The sequence below is a fragment of the Filicampus tigris genome, chromosome 12 (genome assembly GCF_054856515.1).
Source record: "Filicampus tigris isolate MCC_2025a chromosome 12, RoL_Ftig_1.0, whole genome shotgun sequence".
In the NCBI taxonomy this organism is placed as follows: Eukaryota; Metazoa; Chordata; class Actinopteri; order Syngnathiformes; family Syngnathidae; genus Filicampus; species Filicampus tigris.
The window spans coordinates 34135-49458 of record NC_141228.1 but is presented as its reverse complement, the minus strand read 5'-3'; the positions used below and the strand labels follow the sequence as shown (position 1 = coordinate 49458).

The 15324-nt window shown below is 45.4% G+C and overlaps 1 long non-coding RNA gene across 1 annotated transcript; it reads right to left on the bottom strand.

Annotated features, from left to right (window-relative positions):
• Positions 1-7109: 7109 nt before the first annotated feature.
• On the bottom strand, positions 7110-14539 carry LOC147137995 (uncharacterized). The gene is made up of 3 exons (XR_015089071.1): positions 14393-14539; positions 14115-14255; positions 7110-9048 (listed from the first exon to the last, which is right to left on the bottom strand). It is a non-coding gene; the product is annotated as an uncharacterized LOC147137995 (long non-coding RNA).
• Between the last annotated feature and the right edge of the window lie 785 nt (positions 14540-15324).

Here is a 15324-nt window from a genome sequence, read left to right as displayed (position 1 = left end):
GTTATTTAAACCATTGTTAATTTGAAAAGTGCAGCTGCAGTTTATTTTTGTAAGAACCTTTTATTTTGACAAGCATTTTATTTTTGTATGCCATTATTTACAAGATAAACACTTAATTGTATCAGAAGCCTTTTATTTTTGTATTCCGTAATATATATTTATGTCAAAGAGTGTTTACAGAAGTAAATTTTGTTTATCGTTGATGTCACGTGAAAAATGCTAATCTCCATTTTTTTAATTTATTTTTTTATTCTTACATGATTCATGTCTGTAACGCGGAAACGTCGCATTAGTGAAATTTTTAACCTTTTCAAAAGGGGTGTCGGAGTTTTTTTCACAGGACAGCGACGTTATACATACCATGTAATGTGCATTTCATGTCATGTCATGTCATCTTCCAAACCGCTTATCCTATACAGGGTCGCGGGGAGTTGCTGGAGCCTATCCCAGCCGTCAATGGGCGAAGGCAGACTACACCCCGAACTGGTCGCCAGCCAGTCGCAGGGCACACATAGACACTGTCACTGAGCGGGAATCGATCCCACGCTGCCCGCACACAACTCAGGCGTGTGTACCACAACAGTATCAGTGGACGTAGAAACATTTCATTTATGTCATAATTATATTGATGTAATATGCAGAAGCGGCGGCACGGTGGTCGACTGGTTAGCACGTCCGCCTCACAGTTCAGAGGTCGTGGGTTCGATCCCGGCTCCGGCCTCCCTGTGTGGAGTTTGCATGTTCTCCCCGTGCTTGCGTGGGTTTCCTCCGGGTACTCCGGTTTCCTCCCACATTCCAAAAACATGCATGGTAAGTTGATTGGACTGTCTAAATTGACCCTAGGTGTGATTGTGAGTGCGAATGTCTGTCTCTGTGTGCCCTGCGATTGGCTGGCAACCAATTCAGGGTGTCCCCCGCCTACTGCCCAAAGACAGCTGGGATAGGCTCCAGCACGCCCCGCGACCCTTGTGAGGAGAAGCGGTATGGATAATGAATGAATGAATGAATATGCAGAAGCATTTTAACTAGATAAGACATAATTATTTATATACAACAGTGTTTACAGAAGTAAAACATGTTTGTTTAGGCGCCATTCAGGTCCAATAAAAATGCATGGTGAGTGCAATTGTTATCATGTGACTTATTTGCTGAAATGAACTGTCCTTTCTAGGCGAAACTTCCAAATAAAAATTTAGAACTTCCAAATAAAAAAGTGGAATTTCCCAAAATATATTGGAAGTTCCAACTAAATAAGTGGAAGTTCCCTAAAAAATATTGGAAGTTCCAAAAAAATATCATAAGTTCCCCCAAAAATATTGGAAGTTCCAACTAAATAACTGGAAGTTCCAATTAAATCAGTGGAATTTCCCCCCAAAATATTGGAAGTTCCCAAAAAAATATTGGAAATTCCCCCCAAAAATATTGAAAGTTACAAAAAAAATATTGGAAGTTCCAACTAAATAAGTGGAACGTCCCAAAAAATATTGGAAGTTAAAAAAAAATAGTGGAAGTTCCAACTAAATGAGTGGAAGTTCCAACTAAATAAGTGAAAGTTCCAAAAAATATTGGAAGTTCACTCTAATAAATTTGGAAGTTCCAACTAAATAAGTGGATGTTCAAAAAAAAAAATATTGGAAATTCCAACTAAATGAGCGGAAGTTCCAACTAAAGAGGTGGACGTTCCCCCCCAAAATATTGGAAGTTCCAACTAAATAAGTGGTAGTTCAAAAATCGCACTTGGAAGATCCAAAATGTATGCTTAACTTCCATTCCAACTTTCAAGTTCCATTCCCCCATATGGGGAATTGGAAGCTGGAAGCAGATGGGCGTGGAAAGGTCGTCCCGCAGAAATGTGATAGGAGCACGTTTCAGGCCATTTGGAGTCGATTGGTAAAGGTTTTGTGTGACACTTGCTGGAAGTCAATATTTGGACTTAGTCAAAATTTGCGTCAGGATTTTGGTGAGAATACGATGCATCATATGGCGCTTTACCGATTCTCACAAAATCTCAGCAGCAATTTTGTGGGCGTGGAAAGGTCGTATCCCAGAAATGTCATAGGAGCACATTTCAGGCCATTTGGAGTCGATTGGTAAATTTGGATTGGTAAAGGTTTTGAGTGACACTTTCACTAAGTCCATATTTGGACTTTGTAAATATTTGCTGCCAACTACCAATCCCCTTTTGACTTGTTTGGGGAGTCGGAAACTGGAAGCAGGCGGTTTTACACCACTAGATGTCACTATTGAGTAAAATCCAAAGTGGGACTTTGAAAATATTTGCTACCAACTTCCAATCCCCCATTGACTTCTATGGGGAGTAGGAAGCTGGAAGCAGCAGTTTTGCACCCATAGATGTCGCGATTGAGTAAAATGCAAAGTGGGACTTTGAAAATGTGTCATCTCCCACACCACTTATTCTGTACAGGGTCACGGGGAGGTGCCAGAGCCTATCCCAGCTGACTATGGGCGTAAGGCGAACTACGCCCTGAACTGGTCGAAAGCCAGTCACAGGGCATACGCACAGACACAGTCACTGAGTGGGAACCGAGCCCACGCTGCCCGCACACAACTTGGGCGAGTGTACCACTACATCATCAATGACCCACGACTTTGAAAATGTTTGCTTCCAAATTTCAATCCCCTATTGTATGGGGAGTTGGAAGATGAAAGCATAAGGTACTACACTCATAGATGTCGCTATTGAGTAAAATCCAAAGTGGGACTTCCCAAAAAAAATAATGGAAGTACCAACTAAATAAGTGGAACGTCCCAAAAAATATTGGAAGTTCAAAAATAAATAGCGGAAGTTCCAACTAAATAGGTGGAAGTTCCAACTAAATAAGTGGAAGTTCCAAAAAAATATTGGAACTTCAAAAAGAAATATTGGAAGTTCCAACTAAATAAGTGGAAGTTCCAAAAAAAGATTGTATGTTCCAACTAAATAAGGGGAAGTTCCAACTAAAGAAGTGGAAGTTCCAAAAAATATTTGAAGTTCCCCCAAAAAATATTTGAAGTTCCAAAAAAATATTGGAATTTCCAACTAAATAAGTGGAAGTTCCAAAAAAAACACTACACCATCAGTGTACAACTACACCTTGAACTGGTTGCCAGCCAGTCGCAGGGCATACACACAGACACAGTCACTGAGTGGGAACCGATCCCACACTGCCCACACACAACTCAGGCGAGTGTACCACTACACCATCAGCAAACCCACGACTTTGAAAATGTTTGCTTCCAACTTCCAATCCCCCATTGATGTGTATGGGGAGTTGGAAGCTAGAAGCAGATGGTACTGCACCTCTAGATGCCGCTATTGAGTATAATCCAAAGTGGGACGATGGCAATGTTTGCTTCCAACTTCCAATCCCCTATTGACGGGTATGGGGAGTTCGAAGCTGGAAGCATACGGTACTGCACCCCTAGATGTCGCTGTTGAGTAAAATCCAAAGTGGCACTTCGAAAATGTTTGCTGCGTATGGGGACTTGGAAGGTGGAAGCAGACGGTACTGCGCCTGTAGATGTCGCTATTGAGTAAAATCCAAAGTGGGCCGCGGCACCCCCTCGCCGGGTAGTCCTTGCCAAGACGATTCCGATGATACCCTCATCCCCGCCCAACTCCCTACTGTTCCAGAGCTACACGTTTTTTTCTGAAACTAGAGGGCAGCACTAAGCGACCTTCAAACGTCTGTATCTCCACAACAGAAGGTCGCAGCGGGACGGGAGTTGCATCTCACGCTGGGGGAACCTCGTATGGTCGCCGTGCATGCGCGCCGTTTGACCGAGGCTCCGCGCTGAGAGCAGGGATGACACAAACTTGTTTACATTTGAATTTGAAGTACAAGCACGTGCCCAACAGCTGCGCTGAGTGACCAACGCTCGCACGTGCACGCGCCGTTTGGTGGAGCGCAGAGAGCAGGGATGACACAAACTTGTTTACATTTCAATTTGAAGCATGAGCACAGCACGTGCTCAACGGCCGCGCTGAGTGACTAACGCTCGCGCTGGGCAAGGGCGGATCTACGCGGCCGGTTTTTATGGCCTCTGTGATTTTGGGGAGAGCTTTGACAGGGTTAACTTGGACGGATCGGCTTGAAAATTCACACACACTTAGTGGAAGGGGTGGAGTATACAGTACAGTACTGAAAATGGTGGCGCAGCTTGGTGGCGGGGTGGAGCTACGTGACTGAACTCACTAAGGGCCATTTGTTGTGGCCCATCTGACATTGGGAGAGTTTTGACAGGGTTAACTCAGACGGATCGGCTTGAAAATTCACACACACTTAGCAGAAGGGGTATCGTATCACATATCTGAAAATAGTGCCACTGCCTTGAGGCGGGGCGGAGCTATGCGGCCGAACGCACTATAAAAGCTGCCTTGTTGCTGACCTTTTGGATGACAACCTGTGTGATTTTGGGGGGTGTTTTGACAGGGTTAACCTGGACAGATCGGCTTGAAAATTCACACATGCTTAGCAGAAGGGGTGTAGCATCACATATTGCGAAGCCCTGTTCGGGCCGAACACAAAGATGTTCGAAACACGCTACTGCGCCTGAGCGTTGAGGAGCTACAGCCGGTTAAAGCTTGCCTTGTGGGGGAGGCCCATTTTGAAGCCTGCTCATGCTTGACCTGCGTGAATTTGGGGAGGGTTGGGGCAGAGCAACGCAACCGAACGCACTGTAAAAGGTGGCTTTTTCAGGCCTGCCTTTTGGATGATGAACTGTGTGAGAAATTGGGGAGGGTTTTGACAGGGTTAACCTGAACAAATCAGTTTGAAAATTCAAACACACTGAGCAGAAGGGGTTTAGTATCACATATCTGAAAATGGTGGCGCCGCCTTGCGGTGGTGCGGAGCTATGCGGCCGAACGCGCCAGCCATCACGTGGGGGGCTTTTGGAAGAGTTAGCTTCGAGCTAACGACCTGAAATTTCACACAAACCTCATGGGAGGTGCGCCATCTCACATAGTTTGAATTGGGGTATGCCGTTCTCCGATTGCCCAAGCTATGGGCGCGAAATGGTTAAAATTTGCTTTTGGGTGAAAAACGCGTTAAAAAATGACCTCGAGCCCTAACGTCCGAACGGTGCATCGCAGCCGCTCAAGACATAGGTCCGCGCAAAAACCGGTTAGGGCTGAACGCAAAGTGGTTCAAACCACGCGCTGAACTAAAGCTGGTTAATGCTTACCTTGTGGGGGAGGCCCATTTTGAAGCTTGCCCTTGCTTGAACTGCGTGAATTTGGGGAGGGTTTTGACAGAGTTAACCTGGACAAATAAGCTTGAAAATTCACACACACTTAGCGGAAGTTGTGTAGTACCACATATCTGAAAATGGTGTCATTTTCGGCTTCCGGACATAAATATATGTAACGTAAATATGTGGTTTGGATTTGGCTGCTTTTTGGTTTTTATGTGCAAAATGAGTGTTTCAGCGCCTGAAAATGACAGTTTGGCCAAGTGTCTTGATCTTGATAGGGGTCACGTGAACACTAAAATTAATGTCATTTTCTGCTTCTAGGCGTGAATTTATGCTAGATACACGTGTAAATATGCAACTACAGCCTTTGGTTTGGATTTGGCAGCCTTTTGTTTTTTTTATGTCCAAAATGAGCGTTTCAGCGCCTGAAAGTGACAGTTTGGCCACGTGCAGTTATTTTGATAGGGGTTACGTGTACACTGATATTAATGTCATTTTTTGCTTTGGGACGTGTATTTATGCTAGATACGTGTGTACATATGCATCTACAGCCTTTGGTTTAGATTTGCCAGCCTTTTGGAAAGCACAACTTTCTCTGTCATATTTTTCAGGCGACCCGCCGAATTTCGACCCGGAGAAAAGGGTTGAAAATGATAATCTTCATCATCTTAAGCCACTCAGGGGAACTTGCCCGCCCCTGACTATAGTAGTAAAGCCCTTACTTCATAAACAATTTGTTGTTTTGTGACTTAAAACGACGTGTGTGGCTGCGCTGTCCCCTGTGCTCTTCGTGTGAACACTAAAATTAATGTCATTTTCTGTTTCTAGGCGTGAATTTATGCTAGATACACGTGTAAATATGCAACTACAGCCTTTGGTTTGGATTTGGCAGCCTTTTGTTTTTTTTATGTCCAAAATGAGCGTTTCAGCGCCTGAAAGTGACAGTTTGGCCACGTGCAGTTATTTTGATAGGGGTTACGTGTATACTGAAATTAATGCTTGATACACTTGTAAATATGCATCTACAACCTTTGGTTTGGATTGGGCAGCTGTGAGTCACAGTGCGGAGCTCCAACCGTAGGGGCCGACTGCTCCGCCTTGGTGAGCCGCCAAAAGCACACCTTTCTCGGTCATATTTTTCAGGCGACCCACCGAATTTCGACTCGGAGAAAAGTGTTGAAAATGATAATTTTCCTGTACTTAAGCCACTTAGGGGAACTTGCCCTCCCCCAAATATGGTTGTAAAGCCCTTACTTCATCAACAATTTGTTGTTTTGTGGCTTAAAACGACGTGTGTGGCTGCGCTGTCCCCTGTGCTCTTCGTGTGCCTTTCTTGACAGGCGTTACTTGTATACTTAAATTAATGTCACTTTCTGCTTCGGCACGTATATTTATGCTAGATACACTTGTAAATATGCATGTACAAACTGTGATTTGGATTTGGCAGCAGTGATTCACAGTGCCGAGCTCCAACCGTAGGGGCCGACTCCTCCGCCTTGGCTATCTGCCAAAAGCACACCTTTCTCGGTCATATTTTTCAGGCGACCCGCCGAATTTCGACTCGGAGAAAAGTGTTGAAAATGATAATTTTCATCAATTTTAGCCACTCAGGGGAACTTGCCCGCCCCCAAATATGATTGTAAAGCCCTTACTTCGTAGACAATTTGTTTTGTGCCTGTTAGGTTTAAGGTCTAAATCACGATACTCACCCTAATTATCTGACTCCAAATTATTTACCATATATCTATTATTTTAACCGACATTAACCTTAGCTTTACCTTACCTAACAATTATGCGTGCTCGTTCCGTAAGAGAGAAGACCAGAAAGCCAATCAGTCGAATCACAGAGATTTTATTCCTAACAGCAAAAGCTAATACAGTATCGGGGGCTCGGTTCCCTCTCAATACAGATCTGTGCGCTCCTGTGGCCATCAGAGAGCGACACCACACCCGAGTTGCCCCGAACAGTTATAGAAAACAATATGCAAATTAAACACGCCAAAAACACTAGCCACTATCATTTCATTAGTTACATGATTTCTGCAATATATTTTTTCAGATGCTGATTGGTTCTCTTTTACCCGCCGTCTCAGATGACGCCTTTTCTTGTGCACATGACTCGCTTGGATGTAGCTCCTGAAAACACCAAGTTATCTGCATTCCAAGAGGCCGGGGCCTTCAGAGAAACTGTGGCCCGCCTTTGTCTCCCTCTTTTTTCACTGGCGGCACCTGGTACCATCAAACCTCCCACACATTTTGTTCCGCTGATACATCCGCTCCCCTGATACCGCAACCTTGAAACAGCTCTACTTCTACTCATTTGTAATACAACTTTGAATCATAAATAAATGGTTAACATACATTTATATATCTTCACAAACTAATAATAAAACCCTTCACTAGCCATACATGTAGATGTCTTCACAAACTAATAATAAAACCCTTCCCTCTCTCTCATGGCCTCATTTATGAGGCCATACCACATATTAATGTCTGTGTGCTGGATGTACTTACACCGCCGCTTCTAAAGTGATGTCATAGGAGGGCCCCACGCTTGCATCCGCCTGTTGTACCAAGACATACTGTCCACCCGGAGGCAAGGGACCCACAGTTTTCTCGATCATCCTTACTGTGAGAGATCTAATACATGGAATGCAACAACAACCGCAAAGTACCATAATAGCTTCAAAAATAGCAACAGCAAGCAAAATGGAAGCAATCAACCATTTCCAACTACCAAACATTTTCATCCAAGTATCCCAAATACTATTGTCCACACCTGAATGTTCTTTCATCTTTTTATTGAGTGTCTGTAGTCCTTCAAGCGCTCAAGTCAGTCGTCCTCCTGGGGCAGTATTATTGGGTATAAATGTACAGCAGGTGTCGCCAAACATCCCACACACACCTTGTTTTTCTGCTAATATCATATCAAGGGCCATGCGATTTTGGAACGCCATAAGTGACGTGGCAGCCAATTGCTCATGCACTGCAGCCAATGATTCGTGCGTGTAGTTACCCAAACGCTGTACATTATAATGAACATAATTAATTCGGTCAACATTTTTATTGGGAGTGATCCACACCAACACACTTTCGAATCCTGCTGACACCTGATTTACCAGTTTGTCCTCGTCTGGAACCCCTCTTGGGACTCCTATTGCGTCAATGTAGGTCGGGTCATTGTTGTCCATCCACTCTGGGGATGCACGTCTATGTTGAGTGAATAAGTCCTTCATTGGTCCGTCCCAGGGATCGTCAATAGTCTGAAAATCAACAGGCATGATTAATCAAGTATAATTTTTCTGTCTGGGTCAGCTCCCACTTGGAGCCCTTCGGTGCCCTGTACACCGTTTGCCCTTTGCAGGTGTACGTCAGATACGACTTCTGGGTCGCAAAGTCAGGATAGTCCTGGTCAACGCTGTCCTCCGTCACTCGTAGCCCGTCAGTCCCCTCCATGTCGATCATCATCAAAAGCCATACAAAAACAAAAGCAACACACACTATTACTCCTACATATACTGGATTTTGCAAAAAGCGAAAAAATTGTAAATGTGGGGGTCTAACCCTCCCTCTCATGGCCGGGTCGTCGACACGGCCAAACCACCGGATCCTCCTTTTTGAGGGTTAAAGTCAGGAGCAGGACGCAATTAAGAATAATGATACCACTTTTGCCGTTTGTCACCAAGCTGCGTTGCGTGGGTTGTCCTCGCTAGGACACGGAATGGGCCTTTCCACCTTGGTTCAGTCCACTTTCTGGAGATGACTCGCACATACACGTATGGGGTGAGGTCTGATTCCAAGGTATCTTCAGCAGCTGATGATTTTGCTTTCTCCACAACCTGAGCAGAAACACTGGACACAAGAGCATTAAGGTATGACCAATACGCAGCATGTGTTAAATCTGGCATCGGCACATCTTCTGGAGGCACCAATGTTTGATGCCGGTCCTGGCATTAAACGGCCCTTGAGGAGCTCAAAAGGCGCAAAGACAGTCATTTTATTGACCGTCTGTCGGACAGCTAATAGTGCCAGTGGCAGTGCTTGAAGCCACGTCATTTTGGTTTGTGACATTATTTTAGCCAATTTTTCCTTCAACGTACGGTTCATTCGCTCAACTTTACCTTGGCTCTGAGGATGGTACACACAACCAAACCGATGCTGGAGCCCCAACATGGCTCCTACCTTGGCCAAAGCTTTGTTGTTAAAGTGTGTGCCATTATCAGACCGGACCAAAACCGGGAACCATGGGTTAGGATGTAATGGTTAACCAGTGCTTTAATGACAGAGGTCGAGTCCTCCTTTGCGCACGGGTAGGCCTCAGGCCACCCGGAGAAGGAATCAACCATCACCAAAAGGTAACGCTTGCCATTCACTCTTTCACTCATGTCAGTAAAATCAATCACAATTTCAGCACCAGGCCACGGAGCTGGTTGAAAAATACCTGGTTTTGGTTTTAAAGTTGGTCTTGCATTAAATGTCTGACATGTCTGGCACTCTGAAACGTATTTCCAAACTACATCTGTCATTTTTGGGTGCCACCAATTTTTTTATTTCACCATCATCGGGTGAGGCCCAGTATGCGCAATTGAGTGAGCCTCAGCCAAGATGGATTGCATAAACTGGGAGAGTGGGCTGGCCTCTCGGGCCAACCCACAGCCCATCAGGTCTTTTTACGGCCTTCGCTGCTATCGACATGGATTTTAGTTCAGGAGACGCCATTTCTTGCAAATGACAAAGTTCATCATGAGTGGGAGGGAGTGGCAAAGATGCATCTAGATGTTCACCATCAACAATGATGGCCTCACTACTGACCATCATTCCTACCTCAACAGTGTAGCCCGCAACCTGTTTGGCCAGCGCATCAGCTGCCTTTGGCTACCGTGGTGTCTGCTTTTGAATGTCCGGGGACTTTAACAATTGCTACTTGGAATGATTGCGCCAAGGCCTCATGTAGTCTGAGCATGAAGTCACGGTGGGCAATTGGTGTGCCTTTGGCAGTCATGAAACCATTTTGGAGCCATCCCTTGAGGTCAATAAGGGCGACTGAAACTGCATATGCTGAATCCGAATAGATGGTGACTGCCTCACCTTGACATTGTTCGAGCGCCAGAGTGAGTGCCAGTACTTCTGCCGCTTGGGCAGATGGACGCTCTGTTATCTTCCAAAGCAGCCGCTGAGGCGAGTTCTTGAATCAAAGTCACATAAAGCTGTGTAGCTTCTACAGTCAACTCTAAGTGTGCTTTGAGGTTTCGTGGCCCTTTTACTTTGACAAGGTCACGAAGGACACTTGTTTTGTCCACAAAACATGGGATATAATTTCTGCTGTATCCACATAATCCCAGAAATGACAACATTTCCTGGACTGTGGTTGGGCATTTGTGATGAAGAATGGAATTCCTGTAATCTGGTGACATTGCAAGGCCAATGGGGGACACCACTCTTCCCAAAAATGTAACCCTTTGTCTGCAACATTGCAACTTTTTCTTTGACACCTTGAAACCCAACTCATGCAGTTTGGTCAACAGCTTCTTAGTAGCTTCCAAACATGCTTCCTGGCTGGCTGCTGCAATCAATAAATTATCCACATATTGCAATAAAATGGAGCCTTCTGGAATCTCACATGGTCCCAGAAGCTCTTTCAAAACTTGGTTGAAAATGCCAGGGGAGTTCTTGAACCCCTGTGGCAATCTGGTGCAACTTACACCCTTTGTAAGAAAATGCAAACACATGACGAATGTTGGGATCCAACGGCACACAAAAATACGCATTGGCCAAATCAATCACTGTGAACCACTTGTACATGGGACTTAAACTTGTCAGAATCCTGTGAGGATCTGGTACTGGTAACACTGGGGTCAATGTGACATCGTTGACTGGTCTCAAATCATGAGCCATTCGATATGTCTTTTTGTCAGCCTTTTGAACGGGTCTCAATGGGCTGTTCCACTGTGAAATTGATTCTTCCAAAACGCCTGCATCCCACAAGCCACACAAGGTTTCTTCCATTCTTCTGCCTCTCTAGGCCATCTATATTGGGGCCTTCAGACAATTTGATTTTCATCAATTTGCAACTGAATGGGGGCAACAGTATGACACTCTCCAACATCAAAAGGGCCTATGGACCACAATTCTTCTGGTAAACATTTTAGCATCTCATCAGCTTGTTCGTGATCCGTAAACTCTCTGCCATGTGTCCTTGACAACAACATTTCCAAATTTCCTTGATCTTTTATTGGTTGCATAATTTTGTATGCTTTGTTTGATGGTGACCAAAACAAATGTGGGATGTGAGTCTCACGCCAATCGGTACTTTGAAGCAATCGTTTCACCATGGGGCCCAACTGGCGGGGTTCATGTTCAGGTGCCACTGCCAATGAAACATGAGGAGCGCCCTCCGACGTCATTTTAAACCATGCCATTTGCTCACGGGCCAAATCAACAGCTGCTGCTACGCCTTCCTTACCAATCAAAATACATGAAGAGGTCAACGTCCAAATTGTTCCCTCAATTTCTTCAAATGAATCTCTATAGACATCATCATGCTCCCTGTCATAGTACAATTTACAATGCAGGGGATCCACTGGCGGGTGATATGGGGCTATGGAACAAACCCACGGTTTCCACATGAGGAAAGTAGAAAAGACACCACCGCCAAATGGAGTCTCTGGATTCAAATGGACCCAACATATGGTTGCAGTGTTGTTTTCCGCTGGAAGCGGGGCCATTAGCCATTGGCCATGAGTTCGCAGCGCCTGTTGACACTGAATGGTCTGCCCGTCCGGAAACGTGACTGTAAGTCCTTTTGGGCCACACATAATTTGTGCTTTGACTGCCATCAACATGTCTCTCCCTATTAAATTAATGGGGGTTCCTGTGGCGTGAATGTATTCATGCCATAAATGCTGTCCAGTTTTGTTGATTCGTGTCTCAAGAGGTTTTGTGAAAGGCAGAGTCCGTGGTTGTCCCGAGAAGCCGACCAGCGTTGTACTGCGAGGGGACAATGCTGCTTTAGACAGTGGCAAATTAATGGAAGAGTATGTTGCGCCCGTGTACACTAGCATCTCGACGGGTTGATTTGCCACTGTTAGTTGAAGCATGGGCTCTGCCTGGCCACTGCTTCCCGAGCTTCCCAGGCCTCCCTATTCGTATTGTCCATCCCACTGATCAATACTTTGATAGTATTGACCTCCCTGTGGTTGGGCCCCTGGGGCACCTGCCATGGACGGTTCCCTCCAGGTTGGACAGGACCGCTGGGTGGGATGGGTTGTGGGGGCAAATGTGTCCCTCTTCCGCGGGAGACAAAATGGGACCCGCCGTTGGGGCTGTTAGGGCACTCCCTGGCCCAGTGGTTTGGATCCCCACACAAAAAGCATGTCCCCAGCGGGTAGAATCCTCGTTGCTGTGGCAGGGTATTCCCTCCCCTTCCCCTGTATCCACCACGGAACTGACCACGCCCCCTACCAGCCGCCACTGGAGTTTGAAACATCTGCACTTCCTTTTTCATACTCTTTTCAGCTTTGGCCTCACCATGCATTTTAGCTAGCTGCATTTTGAGCAGCTGCTTGGCTAGATTATTTTCTTCACTTTCAGTTTTAGCTTGTTCCTCAGAAAATGCACGGCAATGTTGCATCAAATGGCACTTAAACCTTTGTTCTGGACACACCAAAATATCTGGATCACTCATCAGTGTCTTTTTGACCTCTGAAGGTAATCCATCTATAATAGCTGTGCGGAAGAGTGTTTCTGCTTCCGCTGACAAACCAGGGTGTTTCCCTGTAGACTCAATCCAATTCTCCACATATGTCAAATAATGCTGTGTGGGAGACATCTTGCGGTCATATGGAAACATTGCAGGTGCCAAGTCAGTTGGCTGAGGAAAAGTCAGCTTGATTTGTTGGATAAACTGAGCTGCCACATGGGGGAGCAGTGTGTCCCCCCCAAATGGGAGGTACCAGCCGCCTCCTCCAGTGCCCCAATCTGGACCAATGAACAAGCACCAGCCAACATTTGACAAATATCACCCAGAGCGCAGCTTTGACCACTCATGAGTGCCAAAAATTTTAGACAACCATGCCTTTCCTCCTTTGAGGAGTGGGGGCATTTTTTCCATCATTGCCGTTAAATCACGTAACACCACAGGCTCATAATGAACACCCCTTGCCGTAGTTACCATAGGACACATGACCTCAACCTTTTCTTTTTGTACCATCTGATGCTTTTTCCCTCTTAAATCATAGCCACACACAGCCACCCTGTCATCATCTTTCCCTGTTTCTCTTCTCTTCTCACTTCTATTGACTTCCTTCAACATCTGTCTCTGCTGCGCTATCTGTGTATCTTCCTCATTCTCACTGTCTTCATCTTCTTGTCTCAGCTTGTCCTTTCTTCCGGCCGCTGAGTTCCCCTGACACCCCTGGCCAGTCACCAATTTCAACATTATGTTCTCTTGCTGTCTCAACGTTCCACCAACATCCTCATACTTACTCTCCCAATCATTACCTTGACTTCTCAACAATACACTTTCTGGGACCTTGTCACCTCTTTCTCGACTTCCTATTACTGAGTCATGTGTTATCTGTTTTGAGGCGGATGGCGTGGACGTAATGACTCTACTTCTTTCCGCCTCATGTCCTGCAAACACACGTCTCTTTTCTCTGTTCAGTGCCTGCTCTATCAATTGAACCACACTAGTGTCTGCCCGCTCACTTTCACCATCAATGTCCATCACCACACGGCCACCCAATGTCACCACAGGAGCCATCATTCCCGCATCGCCATATGGTGGGGGTTGAGTGTGAGTAACCTGCATGAGTGGGGCGCTTGGCTCAGACTCCAAAGAGGGGTAAATGCTTGCCGCTTTTACTTCCTCGCGTAATTGTTTGGCCAAACGTTCCAAATCCCAAATTCCAAATGCTTACCTTTTCGTTGATCTCGCGAGAAAGGAAGTGTCACACCAATGGCCAGCTGTCAGCACGTCACACAATTCAACAAAAGGTCCCAGACCTTGGAGACAGAGTCCCAGACTCCGATTGGTGTCTTGAAGTCCGCCGAAATTCTCCCTTAGGATCACGTCGGGGTCACCACAAAATTGTTAGGTTTAAAGTCTAAATCACGATACTTACCCTAATTATCTGACTCCAAATTATTTACCATATATTTATTATTTGAACCGACATTAACCTTAGCTTCACCTTACCTAACAATTATGCGTGCTTGTTCCGTAAGAGAGAAGACCAGAAAGCCAATCAGCCGAATCACCGAGATTTTATTCCTAACAACAAAAGCTACTACAGTATCGGGGGCTCGGTTCCCTCTCAATACAGATCTGTGCGCTCCTGTGGCCATCAAAGAGCGACACCGCACCCGAGTTGCCCCGAACAGTTATAGAAAACAATATGCAAATTAAACACACCAAAAACACTAGCCACTATCATTTCATTAGTTACATGGTATCTGCAATTTATTTCTTCAGATGCTGATTGGTTCTCTTTTCCCCGCCGTCTCAGATGACGCCTTTTCTTGTGCACATGACTCGCTTGGATGTAGCTCCTGAAAACACCGTTATCTGCATTCCAAGAGGCCGGGGCCTTCAGAGAAACTGTGGCCCGCCTTTGTCTCCCTCTTTTTTCACTGGCGGCACCTGGTACCATCAAACCTCCCACACATTGTGTTCCGCTGATACATCCGCTCCCCTGATACTGCAACCTTGAAACAGCTCTACTTCTACTCATTTGTAATACAACTTTGAATCATTAATAAATAGTTAAAATACATTTATATATATTCACAAACTAATAATAAAACCCTTCACTACCCATACATGTATATGTCTTCACAAACTAATAATAAAACCCTTCAGTACCTTAAAACGACGTGGGTGGCTGCGCTGTCCCCTGTGCTCTTCGTGTGCCTTTCTTGACAGGCGTTACTTGTATAGTGAAATTAATGTCACTTTCTGCTTCGGCGCGTATATTTATTCTAGATACACTTGTAAATATGCATGTAAAACCTGTGGTTTGGATTTGGCAGCAGTGATTCACAGTGCCGAGCTCCAACCGTAGTGGCCGACTCCTCCGCCTTGGCTATTCGCCAAAAGCACACCTTTCTCGGTCACATTTTTCAGGCGAC